This window comes from Sturnira hondurensis, unplaced genomic scaffold, assembly GCF_014824575.4.
Source record: "Sturnira hondurensis isolate 20B ecotype Veracruz unplaced genomic scaffold, ASM1482457v3 Scaffold0014854, whole genome shotgun sequence".
NCBI lineage: Eukaryota > Metazoa > Chordata > Mammalia > Chiroptera > Phyllostomidae > Sturnira > Sturnira hondurensis.
In genome coordinates, this window is record NW_028087485.1 from 4,865,161 (window position 1) to 4,891,585 (window position 26,425).

Here is a 26,425-nt window from a genome sequence, read left to right on the forward strand (position 1 = left end):
AATAGGAATATCACCAAGTGTTGTAATGAAGTTTCAAATTATAAATACAATTTATATAAATTATTCTATGGTCACATTGTTCACCTAAGCACTAAAGGGCTCATTTATATACGAATAAAAAATAAAATCAGTAAGGCTGAGATACATGTTACTCACTCTTGGAAGACTTTAAAAAATCACTTTCTCCTAATAAAATCTAAGTAGCTCTTACAGTAGGGAGCCAGAGAGTATTTAAAGCCAGAAAGTTAAATACAGTGTGCCTTCCCAAAGTCATGGTTTCTAAGATTTGGAAGAAAAACACTATCTTATAAAAAGATAAAAGCATAGGTCTTAACGATATACTTTTATGATGACAAAGACTTCAAATAAATCTCAAACTGCATCTCATCATCTCCAGGAATCTATGTTGAAACTACCAGGGCATATTACTACAGATCACTATCACAGCTTTTGGATCTCAGAACATCAGTCTGAATCATGACTGAAATTATGTCTTTCAAAGGTTTAGACAGAGAGGAAGAGTGGAGGGGTAGTGGGGAGGTGGGGAGAAAAGAGAAGCAATGTGAGTACTCAGTAAATTAATGATGAGAAAATAGTGACATACTCTTTCTAAAACTATACAGAATTCATGTTGGCTAAAATTTACTTAGTCTTTACATCTTAGAGATATGAAGAAGATGAAATGCCATTCGGGCAATAAAAATAACAGTAAACAATGAGCTCCACCCAATTATATCACTGAAGTAGATGTAAAGAATTCTTTTGAAAGATGCCAGTAGTAATTAATTGTTATTCATTTTAGTCTTCTGCATACCTTTCCAACCCCACTTCCTATTACCTCCTGAAAACCTCTTCCACAAACCAATGTGCTTTTGTATTTTACTGATTTCTCTATCTGGAATGTCCTCTCCACTGTCCAACCAGTGAGTATCTAACTCATTTGTCAGCTCACTGCCCAAGTATTCTTTCCTCCATGAGGCCTTCCTTGCCACACCCCTCCCTCACATAATTAATACTCGATTTTCACACTAATCACACTGTATTTTAATTATCTTCTAGATAAGACTGAATCCATACTTTCAGTCATTTCAGTTTGTCAAATACCAAACAAAACACGGAACCACAGTGGGGGAAAGAATGTAACATAATTCCCAGTGGGTTTATCTGGGACTCCGTAACTCACCAAAGTTGAGGTAACAATACTAGGGCCTCTAAACAGTAGAATCAGATGCTAGGCCAACATTCATTAGAGATCTGCTTATGGGTGTCAGAATTCTACACTGGTTTTTTTTGTGTGTAGCTGTGGTCACGACAAAAGATGACTACATGTAGAGTAACCAACAATCTTCAACTTAACCCTTGATTAGAGTCAGCATCTCTTTTAATAGTGAAGTATAGGGTTAAGAATTGCAGGTATTACATCGAAGTGACCTATCAAAGGATTTATAGAGATGACAACAATGTCTAATAAAATTCAAAAACAATTTTTTCAAGTCTCCAATTTTTTGGCACCAATTTTGACTTTTAGATATTATTAACAGGTTTCCTAGCAAATAGAAATCTGACTGATAGTTAAGTTTGACCTCTGTTCCAGCTGTTGTTCAAGAAATAGTGATAATAACAAGTATAATGGTATTAAGGCAGCTACTAAGGAGAAAATGGAAAAGAAACAGCTAAGAAAACCCAGGTATGAGAGGTAAAAGTCTAAAAAGAAGTACTCTACAATGCACAGGGGAAAATTAAACGAACAGTTTTTATCCCATCTGATAATATGAGAAATTTAGGTTTGCAAAATTTCACAAGATCCCAGGACTGCTGATCAGATGAAGCTTCCAATGCAAAACACACGAACAAACTGTTTTTTCCACTGTCGTGCAGTCATCTCGAAGGAAGACTTGACTTTTGACAGCCTCATTTGAAAAAAAAAACTAATTAAAATCTGGTTCCAGAGACATATATTCTTCACTGAAACTCCCACAAGGAACCCAATCTCCAAAGTGATTTAACAGAAATTGTTCACTTGATGTCCACTCTGAGCTAAATTTAGATTCATCCCCTCTATGCTTATGAGGATTTGGTTTAAAAACACAAAACAACAACAACCAAAAAACAAACTTATTCATTCACCATATTTCTTCTTTGGTCACACAAGAACTTTCTGTATTCCAAGTTTCAAAGTCTGGGAAATAGGGCTACATCACTGGAGAAAACAGTGGCAATTTGTTCTAAATACAAAATAGCTTATTTCCCTTTGGCATCTCTCCAGGGGTTTTGGTGGAGGGAAAGGATCCTCTTCTCCGGAGAGATCAGTAGAGATCAGGCTTGAACCTGGCCCACTGTCAAAACTCAGCTGTGAGTGGAAGAAAAATTTAAACAAGTATCTACCTTTCACGTATATTTGGAAACTGATGAAAGATTTTTGGCATTATTAGCAGTTTTTCTACTCTTCAGCCTTTTGTTGGTGTTCACCCTATTCTGGCAGCCCCCACTGGCTGATTTAATGGTACCAAGGGGCTGAGAAGTATTGCTGCCCAAAAGAAAAAGCATTCTCACAGGGACTGGGAAGGCAATCTGCAATCACAACAGTAGCTACTTGTTAATTTTCTATTTGAAACACAGTGATGTCAATAGTATTGTACCCTGCCAGCCACCATGGGGTAAAGTACATTTTGAAACCAAAACAAACTTCCTACGTGCTGGCAAGTCAGATCTGAGAAACAGTGATAAGGTTCTGTAAGACACTGCCCTAGTTTCATACACAAAATGCATATAACAAGCACCAGTCTACTCTGCTATAAAAGATTGTTTTTTTAAGTTTAAGCCTAACTCTCATAGTCCATTCCCATCCACAAACCAGGAGAATTATTTGTTATATCAAATTATAATTCAGAATGGCAGAGGGAAATGAAAAAAATATTGTTACTGATGTCTAATAAAATGGTGAGCCTACATAGCACAAATAGCACACTCAAAGAATGCTCTGTATTGTAAATGTTTGTTTAGAAGCATAAAATGAAAATAGCACAATGCCTTTTAAAAATGGCCCCGCTAATAAGATGATTAGTATAATAGTTCATTTTAAGGGGGTGTATCCACTTGGGAGGAAAGACATGTTTTATTAACAGGAACACTCTGGCCTAAGAACTGCTGCGTCCCTGGAAGATGAATATTCACGATGTGTACTGAATGTGAGTAACCTGAAATAGGGAGTTAAATGATTAAAAGTGGTGACCATGCTCACTACTGGCAGACAGCAAATGGTTTAGCATAGCTGGGTATCTGCCAATTCAGTCAAGTCAGCCAGGGATTATTTTTAATGTCCCATTTTAGGACAATTCCTCCCAGATCAAAATGCAGGGAGTTTTGTTTATTTCTTATTTTGTTTTTTTGGGGGGGTGTAAAAATTTGGGCAGGAAAAAGTAACCGGGAGCAACTGTTTGGCCTATCTGTAATTAAAACTCACTGGGCGTTTGGAACCTCTGGAAAAGTAAGATTCAGAGAATTTTAAGCATCATAGTGCTCATAATGACAGATAATTTATGTTTTGGTATATTGTCTTATTTCAAAGTTACTTAACTCTTCTGATCTTTCTTTTTCATTATACCGTATCACATTTTTTTTCTGACCACAAAGGGCCCAACTGAAGAACAGTTTTTGAGAGTTACTTTTGGAGGCAGCCTCACGTAACACCTGGCATCAATCCTGAGCACGCTGTTTTCTGATAAAGCAACATTTTTTTCAGTATTGTATTTGGGCACTGACGGATTAACATTTTTCAGGAAGGTAGAAAGTGAGCATACCTTAAGAACTACTTCACTTTTTAAAACCCTTCTGAACAGGAAATGGTAAGGTAGTCAATGGATTAACAACAAACACGATAGTCTCCTAAAAGACAAACTCTTACCAGTAAAAAAAAAACAAACGGGGTTCAAAATTATGACTGGGCTGCAACACTACATGTTTTGACTTATTTCTGAATTTTGTTTTGGTTCTCCTCTGGATCAGTCCAGGAAAAAATTAAATAAGAAGAGAATCAGAGATCTAGTGTTTATTTTGTGTGATTCTACCCTCAACTCAATACCACTATGGTATTCTGTCCAAGAAGGACTGCTATACAAGTACCATCACACTTTGATTCCAGGAGAATGGTCCTGAAAAAAATCTATATTGTTCTGTGGCTTTCAGAAGAAGGAAAAGCCAGGATGAAGGAACACGTTCATTTTGTTACCACCGTAAATCAAAATCCTGGCTGTTCATCAGGGCAGGCTGTGTGGTTCTCTTGTCTAAGAATATCACAACAACAAGAACATAAAAGCTATTGCTCCGACCAAAGAAGTTAGTAGATTTTGGAGGATAAATTTGCCCAACTTGGCTACATTTCCTTTCAAATATTAGATATTATAAGACAAAAGTCCTAAAACAGCTTTCAGGATTACCATCATCTCTAATCTCAGGGAACAAGTGATCCTTTAAATTGATGAAAAATAGGACCCAATATCTAGTCATTATTTTCTTTTAAACACACCAATGTTTCCTGAACATTCAAGCCAGTAAATGCAGTTCATGCTTCCTCCTCATATGACCCAATACATGCAGCAGTCGAGTGCAACTGCTTTCAAGGGAGTTCTCAGAGACCAGTACCACCAAACTGCTCTTTAGGAAAGCCTCCCCCATGACAAAAATAGCAACTCTTGAAAATTTGTTCAGCTCTATCTAAATTGTGTTATGTTTACAAATGTTTTAACTACAAAGATGGAATTTCCAATTGAAAAAGAACTTTATTTAGGAGAGACTGGATTTTTTTTATAGTTATGCCAAAGACAAGCTGTTCTATAATTTGTGAATCAGACTGGAATAAAGTGAATCAAGAGAGAAAAACATACAGACATTACAATCCTAGAGAAAAATGCTGTAATTGGTCACACCAAGGATCCAAATGCCAGAGCCTGTTTTTGTCAGTGACACCAACAGATGGCTCAGGGAAACTGTGATGGCTGTCCTTCATGACAATCCATATATGTAACGAAAACATACCTCTAACATCTTTATAATAAAGCGCAACCGTGATATTTTAAAGGACTGATGTAAATTGCTTTGTTTTTATTTTCATTTTCATTAGGGTAATTAGCCCCTATATAGTTAGCATTCACTGTGTAAAGTAGGACTATCTTCTTTTTCTTCTTTTTTAATTCAAAAATTCCTCCTTCAGCCCTGGCTGGTGTAGCTCAGTGGATTGAGCACGGGCCTGCGATCCAAAGGCTTGCGGTTCGATTCCCAGTCAGGGCACATGCCTGGGTTGCAGGCCAGTTCCCAGCGGGGGACTCACGAGAGGCAACCATACATTGATGTTTCTCTCCTTCTGTCCTTCCCTTTCCCGCTAAAGATAAATAAATAAAATCTTTTAAAAAATTCTTCCTTCAAGCTTCAAGGGAGTATACTCCCTAATTCTAATTATTATAATTTTGATTTAAAAAAAAAAACTTAGTGTACCTTTTCTTAATTTCTGGAATTCTCCCTTATTCTAATTTATCTATTGCATTTCCAGATTAGCCCATATTTTTCTCATTTAATTTTGGATTATTTTAAAGGGTCAGCTTTGCTCTAATTACTTTTGAATAAATGTATTAAAAAATAAAGCATTCTACAAAAAATAGATTTTTTTAATGGCATATAATCTTATTATCAACTTCTCATATCAGTTTTTAGGCAAACTATACTGAAATTTTTCTCTTTTTTTTGAAATATTTTATTTATTTATTTTTAGAAAGAGGAGACAGGAAGGACAAAGAGTGGGAGAGAAACATCAATGTGTGGTTGCCTCTCATGTGTCCCCTACTGGGGACCTGGCCTGCAACCCAGGCATGTGCCCTGACTGGGAATCGAACCGGGGACCCTTTGCTTCACAGGCCCGTGCTCAGTCCACTGAGCTACACCAGCCAGGGCTGAAATTTTTTAAAGTCAATAATCTGAAGTTGATTTAGTAAAGAGGCGGAAAATTTAAAGGCAAAGGATTTCCCACAGAAACATCTTGTTCAAGGTTCTCTATTAAAGGATTAACTGAGAAACACTCAGATGAAATGTAAGTTACAAGGGTAAATAAATGACCCCAAAAGTTTTTTTATCACATAGGAGTTACGAGAATAAAATGAACACCTTCAACAGTACTCCAAAACAAAATGACATCTAAGAGATTCTGGAGAGCTATGGATGTCGGGCTTTTAGTTACCCTTTTCACCTGAAGCTATAGCAGAATCATCTGTCCCCGCTGAAGCTTTTGGCTGTTTCCATAAGACACCTGGGCATTCACCAACACTGCTGCTATAAATAGGGGAGAACCATAGTAGACACTCTTTCATAGGGAAAACAGTCATTAAAAATGATACTGTATTTTAGCTGTCACTAAAGACACAGCAGAAAAGCAACCATAGATTAAGAGAATAAGAAGTTTTATCATACTCTCTAAATGCAGACAGTCCCAAGCCCATGTGTATCTTATCCAGGCTAAATAGCTAAAAGTTCACTTTCACCTCAAAATTAAGTGACAACTTATGATTAAGACAGAGCAAAAAAGTTTCAGAGGCAGCATTTCTCCTCAAAGCCCTTTCAGACATACTAAAAATATGGCAATATTAGCAAACTCTTAGAACCATGCAAGTCACAGGAATAATCACTCATAACTAAGTCATTCACACTAACCTCAGCCCACGATAATCCCCTAACATGAGTTTACATCAGTGTTAGGGGAGCACACACAACTTGACACTTAATTATATATATTTCTTATAGGAGCTTTATAATAATATCTTTTGTATTCCACCTAGTTAGACTATAAATCCTCAAGAGCAAGGCCAAGGACTACTACTTTTGTCCTATCCCCAGCACCCAGCACACAGCCAGTGACTAATAAGTGCTGGTCATTTGATTTGTAATTATCATTAGGAGTCCTTTTGTCAGTGCCAGGAACTAATAACCCACTTCAAATGAAGTCTCACTGCCACCAAAGACTTTAAATCATAAAACATCATCTTGGGGTTAATGGTATATAAAACTGTTACGAGACATTAGCATAGACAACTGACCATTATCCATTGCTTATAAGTCATCCTACACTGATTTTCAAAGGAAGCTTAAAACAAATCCTAAATTTTCGAGATCAAGGAACTTTGAAATAAATCTAAAATTTCAACATATTTCCTAGTTATCACAAATAAAAGTGAAAAAAGGTGGGAAAGGGGACTGAGTTAGAAGGGTCAAATTGCACTTTAATGAAAATAATAAAACTGCTGCTAAAACATCATTCTTAGTTATTGTTTACTCCTAATAACGGCCAGTTGCACTTGTACTCGCATCTAACCCCTCTGTACAACAGACTCAAAGCTCTATCACAAATGTTGAGAAACCTCTAACCAACCTTCACTTGCCAAGAAAGCTAAGGCCATTTTACACAATGAAGCTACCAAGTAGGAACATGTGTTTGAGCTCCAGCTTTGCTACGTCTAACTAAGAAATCCTAGACAGACACAGGATACAGCTCTTCAGAGTTTCCTAAAAGGCTTCTCCACTGAGGACAACCAACTGAAAACAATATTTTTAAATTAAAGCACTAAACCAGAAAATGACTCAAAGCTAATGTTTAAAAATCTACTCTTTTCTATTTCATTCAAATAAATATTATAAAACTAAGCATTATTGAGTACAATTTTAAAATAAAAAGATTTTTACTGTAGCAAATTCTAAGGCAAATGAAACATTTAGAAAATGACAGGCAAATGTCTATTAATTTTATCACAAGTAAATTAATCTACATATCTTAAGCTGCATGAAAATAAAAAATCTATGTTCTCAAAAATAGTGCAAAACTAATCACAAATATATTTCTTCCAAGCACAGCAGATAAAAATGTGTTCAATTGAGTTTTTAAAAATTTCTGCCCTGGCTGGTGTGGCATAGTGGATTGAGCACCAGCCTGCTAAGTAAAGGGTCACTGGTTTGATTTCCATTCAGGGCACACGCCTGGGTTGTGGGCCTGGTTGCCAGGAGTGGGCACACAAGAGGCAACCACACATTGATCTTTCTCTCCCTGTCTTTCTCTTTCCCTTCCCCTCTCTAAAATAAATAAATAAAATATTTTTTAAAATTTCTAATAAAATGTTCACCAGGGAAAGAACAAGTTTTAATATACCATATTTAAAATATACTGAAGTAGTCACAGGTCATTTCCTATATAATATATACTTCTTATCTCTATTTTAATTACTTCATAGTTATGAGCCAAACTCATAACTGCTTTTTAAACAAATGTATACATATATATTCATATATCCATATATACATACACATACATATACTTTTAAAATTCTGGCATAAGTAGCTCTATTTAGATGAATACCTATGAGATCCAATTGGCCATTTCAATACAATCTCTTTGGCTAGAAGCATTTATGGAAATTCCCAGGATTCTATGATGTTTTCCTAAAGCTATTAATTCTAAACTAAGAAAGACATTAACTTTCCAAAAAAGAATAAGTCTTCCTAAGGCTCCACCCAAGAACAACCTCAGCTGATTATGGAAACTTCCATGAAAGAATCTGTTTAAATAATTACACAGCCTTTTAATGATGTCAGATTAAACAGCTATCAAAATAAACCAAGTTACAAAAAAATTAGAAGCAAAACAGTATTAACACAACTGCAGATAAAAATCATAGAGAAGAGTCTATATCTCAAAAAGCAAGCTGAAATTTAATGAGCTCTGATATCACATAACAGAGTTCTGCAGACAAATCAGGATGATGACACATAAAGGACTAGACATATATAAAGTCCAAACATCTTGAAGAGGTGTTTACACAATAAAAAAAGATCTGTCACCGATTCTATGTTACTTATAGTAAAATTTTAAGTCACAATTGTGTTTCTTGGTCAACTGTACAAACTCAAATACAGAAAGAAATGTACTTTCATCTGTATAACCAGCACACTCAAGAGGCATTTTCCTACGGTACACAACTTTAGTAGAAATCCCATTATGAAGCACAATCACCACATATTTCCTAAGTGGGTCATATTACCTACAATAGCCTATGAGGACAAACTGTTCTTTCTGAAGCAGGAGTAGAGGACAAAACTATTTTTCTTGGAAAGGGAAGATATTTGCAGGGTAGCAAATATCTCACTATGTGCCTTCCTAAAATATTTTCTATCTCCAAGTGGTCTCATACGCACATACAACAAACTGAAACAAAGCACACACAAAAAAAACACAGCTATTTATTTGACTCCTCATTTAACTTTTTTCTCTTAATCCAACACAAGGTACACAGACCACGACAAAAATCAAACAAAAATGTTAATTACTAATTCACCAAGTACCTGTTATGTGTAAGAAACCATGTCAGGAGTAAGTTACAGTCCACTGTCACCTCACAGACTACATATGATCGAGAAAGGGAGGACATTACAGCACAAGATAGTGTGGGTTAAAATGCATATAAGTGACACAAACAGTGAACAGGTAGGAATTTAGAAAAGATACCACTCTAGATAATCAGGAAAGACTTCCTGATAAACCTACATATCAGCTGTATAAGAAGGCAGTGTGAAAAAGTTCTGCTTTGGCAATCAGAAAATCTAGGTTCTTAGCCTGTCTGTGTCATTAATCAGCTTGGTGGAACACATAACTTGGAGGGACTTAGGTTTCCTTATCCACAAAATAACAATAATTTTCTAGGATCCCTTCCAGCGTTATTATCTATGGAAACGTATGGGTAAGATTACTCATACATTATTGCCTTTTTAAAATCTTTAAGTTCACAAGTAACATAATTTTACTACAAAAACTCTAGCAATAAAATCAACACGGCAGTTTCTCCTCCACTCTCCCTTTTCCCAGAGGTTTTCACATCAATTTGACATGTATCTTCCCAGAACTTCCAATGTATTTACATATGTGGCATTTTTAACATAGATGAAATCATACTGGAAATACTATTTTGAAATTGGCTTTTTTCACTTAGTTATGTCTTAGAAATCTCTTCATGTATACAGATAGAGGTCTATATCATTCTTTTTATCTACTCCAAGTTTATGGTTGTATTATCATTTATTTAGCCATTCTCCTACTGACAGGAATTCATATTATTTCTAATTTTTGGTTATTATAAACACTTTTGTTATTCTTGCTCACGCTTCTATGTGCATTAGAAGTTCAAGAGGGGAGTGGGGAGAAAAAGAGGCAAGGAATTTGAGCCAAAAGTATAAAGGCAGAAAATATAGGGGAAGATAAAGAAGTTTGAACCAAGTCCGTATTTTCAGCAAAAGAGGAAATAGGAGTCATAACAACATACAAGGAAATACTGTTAGATCAGGAGTTGAAAGGTACAGGTTCTAGTCCTTGGTTCAAAAACTAGTTCTGAGAGTAAAAAGTAGACTTCAGTGCTTAAAATCTCAGAATGTTCTTCAGACTGGAAGAGATCTTAAAAATCATTGAATTCTACCACCTACCTTTAGAGAAACTTAAGTCCTATCCTAAAACTACAGTGTGATACGGATAATGCCTAGCTTTGTGCTTTGCCTCCCACTCTGCTAACGGCATTTTTTAAAAAGTTTGAACAGTTACTGTGATAAACACAATAGGAAAACAATATGTAGAATGGCTGATCCATAAGGAGGTTGCAGTTAAAGACGGCACAAATTTCAAGTTGATCAAGTCAGCATAGCTGATGTCCAGCAACCCTTAGCAACTTGGAGGAGGAAAAAATAAACAGTGGAGATGTCCTAAAATTAGAGATGGAATTGCAAACTATCAAAGCAATGAGGATATTATTGAAAAGCTACTTTAAAAACATTTTATTTATTTATTTTTAGAGAGTGCCGAATGGAGGGAGAGAAATATTAATCAGTTGCCTCTCACATGCCCCTAAACGAAGCCCTATCTGCAATCAAACCCGCAACCTTTCAGTTTGCAGGACAACACCCAACTCACTCAGCCACACAGCCCAGAAGGAAAGCTACTTTAATTGTCCAAATTGTAAGGAAGAAAAACTCCAAGACGCTGACCTGCAGCTTTCTCTTCAGATTGCTTATAGACCAACATTTTAAATAAGCTAAGCCGTCCTTCCTTGGAGTTTTGTGTAACATCAGTGTGCTTCTCCCTCTTGGTACGACACAACCTCATCTAGTGACCACTGGCACCTATTACAATGACTAATTCAATACAGCAGTATCACCAAACAACCACCACAGGACTGGATTTCTGAAGCCTGAGCAAATATAAACTTGTCAGAGAATAGAAAAAAAAATGTGACCAGGATTTAGCACAATGATGTTTACTTGTTACATTTCCTTAGGTCTATGCTTCTTAGGGCAAATTCTAGATTTATACAAGTATTTACTATTTATCATATAAAATAACTACTTATTGTAAAATGACCTTTTATCATCGTAGCTATAGCACCATGTGTTATCATATTTATAAATTTTACAAAGTTCCAAAGTTTTAACGAGATAAGGTTCTAAGCTCATTTTTCCAGCTACTCTCTCATTTTGCGAATTTCTGGGGGATGGGGGATATTACATATATACATATGTATGTGTGTATTTATATCAAGGAAAATGCTTTGGAGACAACAGAATAATAAAGTTTCTAATATGCTTATAATTACCGAACTTAAAACATTCAGGATCTCTTCCCTGTGCTTGAGTAAACAATAGCCAACATGTCATTGTGGGAGTCTTATGACAACAAAAACAAAGATGATGAGGAAGAACAAGAGAAGATCCTTGAAGCAGAGGGAGAATATAAATATTCAGCGAGAGAGTTTAACTTTTTTGTCTGATGATTCTAGGACAGTATTTAAATCTCAGGATGAAGATGAATTGACTCAATTTGACATGAGTATCCAGTGTATCCAGAGTGTGTACACCAGTAAGACCATAAGCAGTGATCAAGAGCTCTTGGCCATGGTGTTCTATGGTACCAAGAAAGACAAAACCTCAGTGAATTTAAAAAATACTTACATCGTACAGGAGCTGAATGATCTAGGAGTTAAACAAATGCTAGAGCTTGCTCAAGTTTAAGGAGCAGCGGAGGAAAAAACATCCCCAAGACCTGATTGGTCATGGATATGACTACACAGAGCGCTGTGGGTTCAAGATGAGCCATACAGTACCATGCTGCTCACCAACACAGATGGCAATAACAGTGCCAAAGCCAGCAGGGCCAGGGATTTCTATGACTCAGGTATCTTCCTTGACTTTATACACTTGAAGAAACATAGGAGCTTTGATGTATCCTTACTTTAAAGATATCATCAGCATAGCAGAAGATGAGGACCAAGGGGTTCACTTTTAGGAATCAAGCAAGCTAGAAGATCATTGAGGAAGGTTTGTGCCAAGGACGTCAGAAAGCGAACACTCAGCAGGTTCAAGTTTAAGCTCAACAAAGATAATGCTCACTGTTGGCATTAAAATATGCTCCAGAAAGCTCTCAAACCTCCTGCAATCAGGCTTTATGGGGATATAAACGAACCAGTGAAAACCAGGTTGCAGACATTTAATGTAAATACAGGCAGTTTGCTTCTGCCTAGAGCCACCAAGAGATCGCAGATCTATGAGTCATCAGATTGCACTAGAGAAAGAGGAACGAAACAGCTAAAACAGTTTCATGAACCAGGTTTGGTTCTCATCAGTTTCAAGTCCTTGAAAATGCCCAAGAAGCACCATTACCTGAGACCCTTCCCGTTCAGTGTGCCCGGGTTAATGGGAGCTCAACCTTGTTCAGCATTCTACTCATGACGTGTCTGGAGAAGGAGGTCATAGTGATGTGCAGATACACTCTCTGACAGAACGTCCCCTCTTATTTCGCAGCTTTGAGGCCAGAGGAAGAGGAACTGGATGGTCATAAAATTCCGGTGGCTTTCCCTATGCTTTCAGCTTGTCTTCTTACCTTATGCTGATGATAAATGGAAGGTGCCCTTTACTAAAAAAGTCATGGCAAACCCAGAGCAGGGAGGCAAGATGAAGGCTATTGTTCAGAAGCTCTGCTTTAAATATAGAAGTGACAGCTTTGAGAACCCAGTGCTGCGGCAGCACTTCAGGAACCTAGAGGCCTTGGCTTTGAATGAGACAGAGCCTGAATGAGCCGTAGATCTGACATTGCCCAAGGTTGAAGCACTAGATAAAAGACTGGGTTACCTCATGGATGAGCTTAAGGAACTTGTGTACCTACTACATTACAATCCTGGGGAGAAAGTTCTCAAGCAAAAATAAGATGATGACGGTTCTGAAGACCCAAAGTGGAAATACCTGAAGAGGAACTGAAGGCCCATGACAGCAAGGGCACGCTGGATAAGCCCACTGTGCCCATGCTGAAGGAAGCCTGCAAGGTGTATGGGCTAAAGGGCAGGATGAGGAAGCAGGAGCTGCTGGACATGCTCACCAAACACTTCCAACACTGACCAGACACTATACACCCAACCACCTTCCCACTTTGTCGCCAGGCTGCCTGGATTTGTTCTCAAGTTAAAAGTGTTTTTCCTGAGCCAGGAAGAGTCTGCCTGACAGAAGCCAGGACTTTACATTTATGAGACTTTCTGTTGTCATGGAGACAGCGTAACCCTCCCACTTTGCTGAGCTTTATTCTCCTGTCTGAATAAAAAGCCCTAATTTTGTACTATTAAAAAAACATTCACAGAACTCTAAAACTTTTCATGTATGGAAGGAATTCAGAGGTCATCTACGTCTCCTTTTACAGCCAAGGAAAGCAGCACCCCAGAATTAAGATAACTTATTTGACACCCACAGTCTACCAGTAGCAGAGATGAAAAGAAAAATTATCTTCTGATTTCTGGTACAATTCTCACATCAATGTATTACATACCCTCAAAGAAGTCATCTGTGTTGGATTCCAGGTATCTTTTTGACAATATAGCTCCTAAACCATGTAGAGTATTAAATTCTACCTTCCTCCATTTGCTTTTCCCAAAATAACAACAAAAGTCAATTTACTTATAAATTTATTAAGTTTCAACTAAACATTAAGTAAGTTTAAACATTAATTAAGTTTCTTGATTCAGAAGATATGAATATAAGCAATATGTTACACATTTGTCCCAGGGATGAATTAATTATTTTCCAAGTAAATATGCCTTTAGAAACTGGTTAGCAGGTAACCATATTTGGAAATTCTATTCTTATTACTGAATCCTCCTTTTTAGACCTGTAGTTTTTCAAATGGCAGTATCTACCAGAATACATAGGAAAATATAAGAACTTCAAAATATTATCCTCTTCTCCGAAAAGGTAAAATACATCAAAAGGATCTGAATCTCTTCATTTTTAAAAGATAAATAAATGCAAGACACTAAAGAAGTCATTCAGTTAATAAGGTTTCTGACTGATATACTTATCTCTTGGCATGCCTGAATTGACAAAATTTATTACCAAAACAGAAATTTCTTCAAATGAAGATACTACTTTAAGAAAAAGTGTTTGAACTGAATGTACTATTAAACCAATGTTTATCAGAACATTTATACTGCAGTAACTACTATATGCAGCAAAAGAATTTAATAAAATATCATACTGCCTTAAAGTCTAGCAGAATTCTGCTCCTGTGAGCACCAGTATGAAAGGTATAGTCAGTTTTATATATCAAACACAGTCCTCAAAAAAATTTTTATATATGGCATCATACAAAATGTATCAAGAAAATTAATTAAACTATTCCTTTTTTAAATTACAAATTCATCATTTGAGAGAAAGTGTTTTTTAAGCAAGTTATAGCTGCACTGAGACATACATTTTGAAATTACTTGGATAAAAAGCTACTATATCTTGCCCTGGCTGGTGTAGCTCAGTGGATTGAGCGCGGGCCTGCGAACCACATGATCGCGGTTCGATTCCCAGTCAGGGCACATGCCTGGGTTGCAGGCCAGTCCCCAGCGGGGGACTCACGAGAGGCAACCATACATTGATATTTCTCTCCTTCCCTTCCCCTCTAAAGATAAATAAATAAAATATTTTTTAAAAAGCTACTATATCTTCACTACAATATTTTGAAGTCTGACTTATTTGTTTATTCCAGACATAACTTTAGAATCTGAGTGTCGAGTTGTAATATTTCTGGGTTATTTTTAAGACTAATGATCTCATCTCTTCCCATGCATCAGCTGTAGAATTGATTTAAAATTTAGGAACTGGAGAGCTGAACTTCTGAGAGCACTTGATTTCTAGAATGCAATCCTTGTCTGAGTCAGCCTCTGTCACCTTGCAGCCTGGGTCAGGAAGTGGAAAGCTTAGCCTTAATGAGCTATTTCTGACAAAGGTCAATATAGAGACTGTGAATCTATCTAGATACACACTACTGCAATGACTTCATTGCATAGGTTGCATTTTAGATGTGTAATTTCATCCTGGCTATGCTTCTTCTATTAACCATACATTTTATCTCCAAAACCCACCCATTATTTCATCTCTATCTCATATAACATTCAATTCTAACGCTAACAGGTGCCTATTTCTGCACTCTAACAGCTATTTTTAGTTTGCCTACAGTTTTCAGAATTCCTACCCATATAAAAACAGTTAAAATATTCATTGACTTGCATACAAAAATTAATGCACCAATTACATGTCTTTCTAACAAATGATAGTACTCTGCATACTGTTTAGTAATATTAATTTCTATATTTATCTAGTTCTATAGCTCCATAAATAGTCAAATTCTATTAAATAAGTGTGCTGTACTTCCTAATGTTTAGTTACTTTTTTAGTGTTTTATAATTACACTTGAAAACTCAGTACTATAACTGGACTCATACTGTTCAAAAAGTACAAAGAATAATTTTTTCTTCTTTAAGATTTGTATGTAAATTAAAAATAAGGGTGTCAGTTTTCCATCTTTAGACTAAAAAAGAAAAATAGCCATTAATTTTTTTTTGTCAACTCAGTAGTTATTTGCCAAACCAGATAGGTAGTTATTTCCTGGTCACTGGACAGCGCTATTTCCCAATCCCTACACAATTACACTTTCAAATTTTGTTGTTCAAGATGTAACAAATACAATCAAGCTATAGTTTATCATATCTTAAGAGAAACTGGTACAATTACCACATTTGTTCAATATATGATCTTAATTTTGTTAATTTCATTATACATTAGAGGTTCTTAAAAATCTTTAACTATACCCTTTTTATACACAGAGCTCAATCTTTCCTCAATATCAAGTAAACTACATTAGGTAGCAGCACCATATTGTAAACTTATCTTTGATTAATTATGTGTACTAAGTAATTGTAAAAAGTTGAGTCATTTGTGCAGTGCCATCAGATGATGGTATCAGCACTTTTTAAGGGCCAAATTATAAAGTTAGTGGACTTTTCAGGGCCTTTCCTCCAATCAATGGTGGCTTCTATGATAAATGGATGACCACAAAGTTGGTGAGCAACACTAGTTAGCCATTTTAGTAAGTATGAAGTGATATCTTGTAGTTTTATTTGCATTTTCTTGATGACTACTGATGTTGAACATCTTTTCATGTGCTTATTGGCCTTTTGTATATTTTCTTTGGAGAAACATCTATTCAAATCCTTTGTCTGCTTTTATATTAGTGTGTCTTAGGGATCCAACTTCATTATTTTGCATGTAGACATTTAGTTGTGTCAGCACCATTTGTTGAAAATACATTGCACGTCTTAGCATCTTGCCAAAAATTAGTTGACCCTAAATATGAGGGGGTATCTCTGGATTCTATGCCATTGATTTGTGTAAGTCTATTCTTAGGCTAACATCACTCTGTCTTGATTACAAAGCTTTGTAGTAAGCTTTGAAACTGGGAAGTATGAATATTCCAACTTTGTTCTTTTCAAGACTGTTCAGGCTACTTTGGGTACCTTGCATTTTCATATAAACATTAGGATCAAATGTCAATTGTTGCTAAGACTGGAAGCTGGGGTTTTATTTTGGCTTGCATTGAATCTGTACATCAATATGGGGAGTACTGCCATCTTAACAATTTTAATGCTTTCAATCCATAAACAAAGATGTCTTCTTTAATTTCTTTAAACAGTGTTTTATAATTTTCAATACACAGATCTTTCACCTCCTTGGTTAAATTTATTCCTATGTATTTTATTCTTTTGGATGCTATTGTAAATGGAACTATATTCTTAAAATTCATTTTCAGATGGCTCATTGTTGGTATACAGAAACACAACTGTTTTTGTGTCAGTCCTGAACGCTGCAACTTTGCTAAATTTGTATATAAACTGTAATAGTTTGCTGTGAGTTCCTTAGGATTTTTTACACACAAAACTGATATCTGCAAACAGAAAGTTTTACTTACTCCCTTCAAATCTGGATGTCTTTTATTTCTTCCTCTTGCCTAACTGCCCTGGCTAAAACCTCCAGTGCAACATTGAGGAGAAATCATGAAAGGAGGCGTCCTTGTGTTGTTCCCAATCTTAGGGAAAAGCACTCAGTCTTTTACCACTGAATATGATGTTAGCTGTGGGTTTTTCATAAATGCCACCTACCAGGACAAGGAAGTTTCTATAAGGCATTTTCATACTGAGATTTGTATCTTAGTAATAAACTAAGTAAGGCTAATAAAAGCATTTGACTAAATTTTCCATAATTTCCAGATCCAATCCAACACTGCAGACTTTTCTTAAAGATTTTATTTATTCATTTTTAGAGAGAGGTGAAGAGAAAGAGAATGAGAGGGAGAGGATCATCAGTGTGTGGTTGCCTGTCATGCACCCTGTACCAGGGAACTGGCCTACAACCCAGGCATGTGCCCTGACTGGGAATCGGACTGGCAACCCCTTGGTTCGCAGCCTGCGCTCTCAATCCACTGAGCTACAGCAGCCAGGGCACACTGTAGACTTCTGATCCAGCTATAGTTATACATATCAAACCTACATTAAAGGTTTAACCTCATAACTTGTGGGTTTTTTTGTTTTTTTTTTATTTATTTATCTTTAGAGGAGAAGAAGAGAGGGAGAGAAACATCAATGTATGGTTGCCTTTCGTGCGTCCCCTGCTGGGAGTTGGCCTGCAGGGAACCGGCCTGCAACCCGGGCATGTGCCCTGACTGGGAATCGAACCGCGATCCTCTGGTTCGCAGGCCCGCGCTCAATCCACTGAGCTACACCAGCCAGGGCTTCATAACTTGTTTTTAATACAAGTTCTGCCAAACAACTCTTGCACTCTCTTTTACCCTCCTAATAAAACAAATGTACTTTTTTTCTAGAATGTGCATACTGTATATAAAAGTGTATGTTGTTTTTAAACAAATGTCATATAAGCACCCTAAACATACAGCTAACAGCAGTTAACATATGTTCCTCCTGCCAAGGAATCATAAATAGTCAGGTGACGTACTAAGAAACCACTGCCTTGCCCACGGTCACAAAGACTTACTCTTATACACTGTTACAAGATAAGGCTGACTAAAACAATCGCTTTGTCAAAATTTCCATGTCAACTGGGGACATGCAGATAATCTAGAAAAAAATATTATATTCATTATAATGTACAAACCACTGGGATAAGTATAACTAATACATTAAAAATTCTAACACCAACAAATTGAAATTATTTTGATATTCTAGTCTCCAAGTGGATATAAATCTTTACCTCATAAAATGCTTATCATTTCCAACTTATGCAGTAAGAATAAAGACTTCACAAGTGGAGCATAAACTCCATCAAGTAAACTATTCCCCTTTACAAAACCACCTGTCTTTGTACTAACTCCATAATATCCTAATGAACTGAATCAATTAGTCTCTTTAAAAAGGTTACTGACTTTTTTTTAATAAGCAGGAATAAGTTCTGCATAGTAAAAATCCTTTAAGATGTTCCTACTTACCAAGTTTTTTCATATAATTTACATTTTAAGAATTCATTAAATTCTCCATTTACTTCATATGAAATTATTTTATCATAATGTCTGTTACAATCTCAAGAGTATTTTATATATTTGTCATTTTTCACTTAGGTCATTATAATTCCATAATATATTATTGGTTATAAATAAACTCCATAGTATATAGAATCAGTTTGTCACTCAATGAATATTTATTAAATGACTGCTATATACTAAGGATAAATAAGACCAAATCCCTGCCCTCCTGAAACTTACGGTCTAGTAAAAGAAGTCCGATAATTCAAACAAATAATAATAAATGTTAAGGTGACAGAAAAGACAACGGAATAGAGAATGACTGGAGGGCAACTACTATACTCTAAAGAGATGACCTGGGAACTGAGACCTAAACAATGATGAAGAGTTATAGCAGGGACTTTCTAAGCAAAAGAAAGAGCAAGTAAAAAGCCCAAGATGAAAATGAACATGGTGTGTTTGGGGGAGGGTGGGGAAAGAAAGCAGTGTCAGCTGGACCAAAGGAGATGAGGGATAGAGTGACAGAACTTTGTAGACCACAGATTTTATCTAATTGCAATGGGAAGCCAGAGGAAGATTATAAACAAAAATGACAGGATATAATATATCCTTTGAGAAGATTACTGTTACTGCTATGTGAAGAAGAAACATGAGGATGAATAAATCGTAGTCGCTGATGGAGAACCATGTTCTTTCCTTATATGGTTTCTTAGTCCTTTCTCTTCCTTTCTGTCCCCAATTCCATCACCTGACTGCTGATTCTTATATCCTTCTACCAAATGAGCTACTTCAATAATATCCAAACTAGAATCTCTGCTTCTATAGCTAGACTGTACAAGTTCTGTCCAGAAAAAGTAAAGCCAATGTTAATATAACAATAACGGTTTGCATGACGATGTAATCTGGCAACCAAAAAGAGTGGGCTGGAACTCGTATGCGTGAACAATGATGACTTCACTATACCAGTCAGTGGGTGTGGCAGACATCACTGAGTAAGCATGTGTATTGTTTGGCCCTTCACATTCAAAGTGACTGAGCAGAGCAACAAATCTGCATTAAATGTTGCATTAAAGTTTGAACACTCCTCCAAGGAAACTATTTGAATGGTTCAGAAGGCTTTTGGGGATGATGCAATGAGTTCAACACAAATAAAAGTATGGCACAAAAACTTCAAAGATGGTCGAGATTCTGTTGAAAGTGATCGTGTTCTGTTAGGCCTGCAACAAGCAGAACACATAAGAACGCTGCTGAAAGTGTATGGGCGGTGGTCAACAAAGTTGGCAACTGACAGTGTGAGAACTAGAAGCTGATCTGGGGATTCCAAAAACTACTGTGTCCAAGATTTTGACACAGGGTCTGGGCATAAAATGTGTCATGGCAAAATTTGTTCTGCAGCTTCTGCTACCAGAACGGAAGTAACATTGTGCTGCAGTTGCTAATGACTTGATTCAAACCTCTACCAATGAACCAGATTTCCTCAAGTAGACCTAACCAAAGACAAATCGTGGGTCTACAGCTACGACCTGGAAATGAAGGCCCAGTTGTCCCAATGGATGTTGCCTGGTTCTCCAGGTCCAAAGAAGGCATGGCAAAGTTGCAGCAAGATCAAGACCATCTTAACTGTTTTTTGATTGGGAAGGGGTTGTGCATCATGGGTACACCCCTCCATGCCAAACAATTAATAAGGAGTTCTACCTCAATGTTCTTCACCAGTTGAGAAATGCAATACAATGAAAATGGTGACTGGCAGTTTCATCGTGACAATGTGCCAGCTCATGCTTCAGGTCTGGTGCAGTTTTTTTCGGTGAAACATCAAATCACTCAGCTGATCCAGTCCCCCTACAGCCCAGATTTGGTGCCCCGTGACTTCTGGCTTTTCCCAAAACTCAAATCACCTTTGAAAGGGAAAAGATTTCAGATGACGAGATTCAGGAAAATACACATATGACAGGGCAGCTGATGGCAATTCCAACAAAGGATTTTGCAGAGTCATTTGAACAGGGAAGAGATGCTGGGAGAACTGTGTGAAGAGGTCCCAAGGTGCCTACTTTGAAGGAGACTGAGGTGTCACTGTCCCATACACAGTGTTTCTTATATCTTGTATTTTCTTCAATAAATGTCTCTATTTTTCATAGTATATGGTGGGATACTTTCTAGAGAGATCTTGTACTTTTTTTTAAAATGCTTTGTCCATGCCTATCTTTTTTGCTTCTAAATCCTCAAAAACTCACTACTGCCAACAAAATAAAAATTCCTTGACATTCAATAACACTCCACACTTTATTTCTAAACCACCTTTCCAGCTTCATTTCCCACTATTAATTTGATAGACTGTTCTTCATCTCAAAATGATCTACTCACTCTTTCCTAAACATGGCTTCTGATGCCACCTTCCTGCTTCCCATGACTGCCCCCTTTCCTTATTCTTTGCTTAGATTCAAAATCTATTTCTTCTTCATGGCTCAGCATACACTCTCCTTGATTATCCAGAGCAGTGGCTTTTTGACTATGACCAAAATTTTACACTAGGTATATATAAGTTTCACAATCCTACCTTTAACTTTACTTCAAGCAATAAACTTTGACATTTTCTATTCTATTCCTTTTTCACAATGACTACACAGATCACAACTGGATTTCAACCTTCAGTTTGAAACCAATTTTAGCCACCTTTCTAGAATTCACTGGCAACTTAACTAGATCCTGGTATTGAAAAATGAAACCTATAATTACCAAACTATAATGACCTTAACCTTGAGAGAAGGATGTGGTCAGTATCCTATACTTCGTTGTATCTACCATTATGCCAATGACAATATTTATTAATAGTTACAGAAGGAAAAGACTGATAATAGACACTGCTATCATATTGATGATCCCACAGGATTTTGTGTGTTCCCACTGTCTTGTTTCAAACTGTAGCTATGCTGGTCAAAATGGCTAGTTTGTTTTTTTAATATATTTTATTGATTATACATTACAGTTGTCCCATTTCCCCCCCTTTTTACCCCTCGGCCCTGCATACCTCCTCCCACCTGCATCTCCCCCCACCCTTTAGTTCAAGTCCATGGGTCATACATGTAAGTTCTTTGGCTTCTACATTTCCTATACTATTCTTAAGCTCCTCCCATCTATTCTCTACCTACCATTTATGCTACTTATTCCCTGTACCTTTCCCCCCTCTCTCCCCTCCTATTCCCCTGCTAATAACCCTCTATGCGATCTCCATTTCTGTGATTCTTTTCCTGTTCTAGTTGTTTGCTTAGTTTGTTTTTGCTTTAGGTTCGGCTGTTAATAGCTGTGAGTTTGTTGTCATTTTACTGTTCATATTTTTTATCTTCTTTTTCTTAGCTAAGTCCCTTAAACATTTCATATAATAAGGGTTTGGTGATAACGAGCTCCTTTAACTTGACCTTATCTGGGAAGCACTTTATCTGACCTTCCACAAAATTGCTAGTTTTTAATAACACTTTGTCCTACACTTTCTGGGTTCCTATTTATATGATTACAATGTTACTGCATACTGGGGAAACAGAGTAAGTACTCCATAAATGCTTATTTCATCTATGCCTCAGAAGTATGAGAAAGACTCAGTATGGAGAGAGCAATTACTACCATTCATTGGACATGCTTTTCTTTTATGAAAAATACTCAGGCACTTCTGCTCCGCCTAGGAAGGCATTGTTAATCCACTATCAGCTACTGGGTCTTCTAGCTTTGCCAAAACTGCAATAAGGGTGAGCCTTTGGTTTCAATGGAATGGCAGCGATTAAGGTTGGATGACCTCTTCTGTCATCAGCATTAAAGTTCTTGACCATTAAAGTCCTCTTAAAATTGTTTTCTTTTAAAAACGTCACCAGTAATTTTAATTAATAAAATAAAAAACAATGAAGCAATCTAAAATCTGTACTGATTTCTACTCTAGCAAAGGATCCAACACATGAGATAAGCTAATGTAAATTCTTAATTCTTAAATCTCAAAGATTTGTTCATTTTCTTCTACCTCTTGAGTCTGTGATAGGTCTAGGGAGATAGGGTTAAGTACCCAAATAACAAATGCTCTAAACCACCTAAACTAGGCTCAGTGTAACTATCAGGATTTTAGGCAGAAACAAGCCCCCCAGGACCTATCCAAAAAAGAATCTGAATTTCTTTATCAGTCCTGAGTCTACCTAAAGCTCTCTAGTGGGCTGTAGGAATGTTAGGGTAATTGTGGGCCAAAACTAACTACCCTGGGCCTGCCACACCCCAAATCTCCACCATTAGGTTTCTCTCTAAGATCTGGGAAAATGAACCTCAATATTTGTTGCCTATTGTCTCCTCAAGGACAAACTCACGGTGGGTTTCCACATCTTGGGGTTTTGTTTAAGATAGCCATCTGGAATTACTCTTGTCATTAACTAACAGTTTAAAATCATCTACTCTAACTCTCACTGCATCGTCCCAGTAAAAAACACTAATTCAAAGCAGCTTTATATGCAAGATTTTAGAACTGAGCAAAAAAGAAAGCTACAAAAAAAACTTCTAACGTCAATATATATGTAGAGTGACAAAACTTCAAATATGAATTACTTCAGGAAAACATTTTTCAGAATGAAGACAAAACCAAATTGTCCTTTGACAGTGACTTACTTTCATCACATAGGCTCACACTCAAAAGTAAATGAAAGGTAAAACCAAAATTCCACTTATTTTAAAGGACACTAAAGCAAGGTTACCATATATTTTTTTAAGCGTCAAATAAAATGGTACCTTGGGAACAAACAACTATTAAATAGAACTACAAGGGGGCTTAAAATGTAATAACAGCACAGGCTTAAATTTTTTAAATATTTTTTATATTTAGCTTTTTGCAAGTTTAGCTGAAACCCAACCCCCCCTTAAATTATCCTGTATCTACATATATATATGTGTGTGTGTGTGTGTGTATATATATATATATATCTTTATTATATATATACATATATATATAATTTGCGAGTTTAGCCGAAACCCAACCCCCCTTAAATTATCCTGTATCTACATATATATAATTTGCTGGATCATAAACCAATAACTTTCCAGAAATGAGATACAGGTTATTAAATTGGATTCTTCTTTGGCACTCAGGCTCTGACACATTCTAAATAAATTTATTTATGTTGACAAATAGTCCTTTTAAAAACAAATTCATCTTGCAAAGGTTAATTTGATTAAGCTTCAAGAAAGACAGGGAGGGCCCTGGCTGGTATAGCTGAGCAGATTGAGTGTGGGCCTGCAAACCACACGATCGCGGTTCGATTCCCAGTCAGGGCACATGCCTGGGTTGCAGGCCGGTTCCCAACAGGGGACTCACGAGAGGCAACCATACATTGATGTTTCTCTCCTTCTCTCCTTCCCTTCCCCTCTAAAGATAAATAAAAATAAAATCTTTAAAAAAAAAAGAAACACAGGGAGGAGGAAGTGATTAAGGAAAGAAGGGAGAAGAAATAATTTGAGAAATAAAGGCTACCTAGGACTATCAGAAGAGGACAGAAGATGATGAGGGAACCATGCTTTAAGTGAGGTAGGAAATGAACCAGAAAGTCTCAGACATAAGTAAATAAAATCAGAATGAAAGCCTTCACTGGAGACACTGGAGATTGTGTACAATTCAGGCGATAAAAGCCATGCATGTTCTACCAGTGCCATAGACAGACACTAGATTAAACAATTTACAGGGTATACAAAATTGATATGCAGAAAGCATTCAACAAACTTTACTCAAGATTTAAAGAGCTCCATTCCAAACAGTTTACTGAAGTCTCTTTACTCTAGTGTTTTAAAAAAAAGCTTTCTGCCAAGTTTCTAATAAGGGTCTCCCAAGGACCACATTCAGATGGCTGAAATAATGATAAAATCCATGTTTATCAGTATTTAAAATGTGTGGCCCAAAATACACTCTAATTTAAAGTTCAATGTAAGGTTTTATTTATTTGTTGAATCCTCAGAATCATTATTTCTTGGTCTTTTTGTCATGTTTTAACTAGCCATAATATAAAGCAGAAAAGAGATTCTTTAAAATGAAAGGTTTCCTGCCAAACTGCTTTGCCACAAAGTAGGAAACCACTTCGACTAAAACACAGAACTTTGCTTCACTTTCATCCTTCACTCAGTATTGAAACCTAATACATCAAATGCTAGGAACCGAGGATGAAAAACTGAACAACACAAAACAAACAAAAAATTGAACAAAACAGAATCCCTGCCTTTGAGGAAATTGTACTCATTTGACAGAAAGAGACATATGAACAGATACTACTACCTGATTAAGTTTTAGAGCAGGAGATACGAGCAGAACATAGCACAAATGAAGTGGTGAAAGCCACTAAGTCAGCCTGGAGGACTATACCAAGCTTGTTTGAGAAAATTTGACATTTAAACTCATCTGTGGTGAGGCAGTTAGGCTAGTCAATCTGTGAGGTCCTTCCTATTTAAAAAAGGAAGGGCAGAAAGTTGAAAGTCATACAGAACTTTTTTTTTGGTCAAAAATGACTGGTGCAGAAGACAATTCCAGTTTGTTGTTAATTAATTTAATCTCTATCAAAAAAAGAATATTTATACAATCCTTCTCTTCTCTCCCAAACTTATCCTCTTCCTATATACCTTTTCTCAGTAAACAGTAATAACACCTAAAACTTAACCTTCCATAGCAAACTAATCACCAATTTCTACTGATTTTACTCCATATTATCTCTTTACTCTGTGTACTTCTATCTACAATGGCCCCCATCATCTCTTCCCACAGAGGCTTCCAATAGCCTCCAAGAGCATTCTTGTCTCTGAGATCTCTTCTCCCAATCAACCAATTCTTCACACTGCAGCCAAACTGCTTTGCAAAACACAAACCTGATCGATCATGTGACAGCCCATATTAAAATCATTCAACTGACCCCTACTGCTCTCAGAAAAAAGTCCAAACTTGCCCTGACTGGTGTGGCTCAGTTGGTTGGATGTCATCCGGGAAAGCAAAAGGTCACTGGTTTGATTCCCAGTCAGGGAACATGCCTGGGTTGTGTGTTCAGTCCCTGGTTGGGGCACATGGCTGGGTTGTAGGTGTGTCCCTGGTGGAGAGCACACAAGCAGGAGAGGCAGCTGATCGGTGTTTCTCTTTCACATCAGTGTTTCTCTCCCTTTCTTCCTCCCTCCCTTCCCCTTTCTCTCAAAATAAATAAAACATTTTTTAAAAAAGAAATTCAAACTCTTCAGCATAGCTGTCAACCTCTGGCCTGGTTTGCCTCGTGTTACAATCTGTTACGCTCACATTGAACCTCTCAGAGTTTTTCTGACGTACAGTGTCTACTCACTATCCTCTGTAGAGCCTTCCAATACTCCCTCAGAAAAGAATCAGGTAACCCTTCAAAATAATCTTGCAGCACCCTCTGCCTCTCCATTTCCACAGTCACCACACTATATAGTATTTTAATTACCTGTCTGTCTCCCCCAGGAAGTTGTAAGTTCCTTAAGGACAGAAACTATCTTATACATTCTTTTATTTCC

General features: G+C 36.7%; 1 protein-coding gene and 1 pseudogene across 2 annotated transcripts in view; one reads left to right on the forward strand and one right to left on the reverse strand.

Moving 5' to 3' along the window:
• Positions 1-26,425, reverse strand: part of MXI1 (MAX interactor 1, dimerization protein) — a 76,347-nt gene that overhangs the window by 13,612 nt on the left and 36,310 nt on the right. The window lies entirely within an intron of this gene.
• Positions 11,658-13,457, forward strand: LOC118999373 (X-ray repair cross-complementing protein 6-like; annotated as a pseudogene).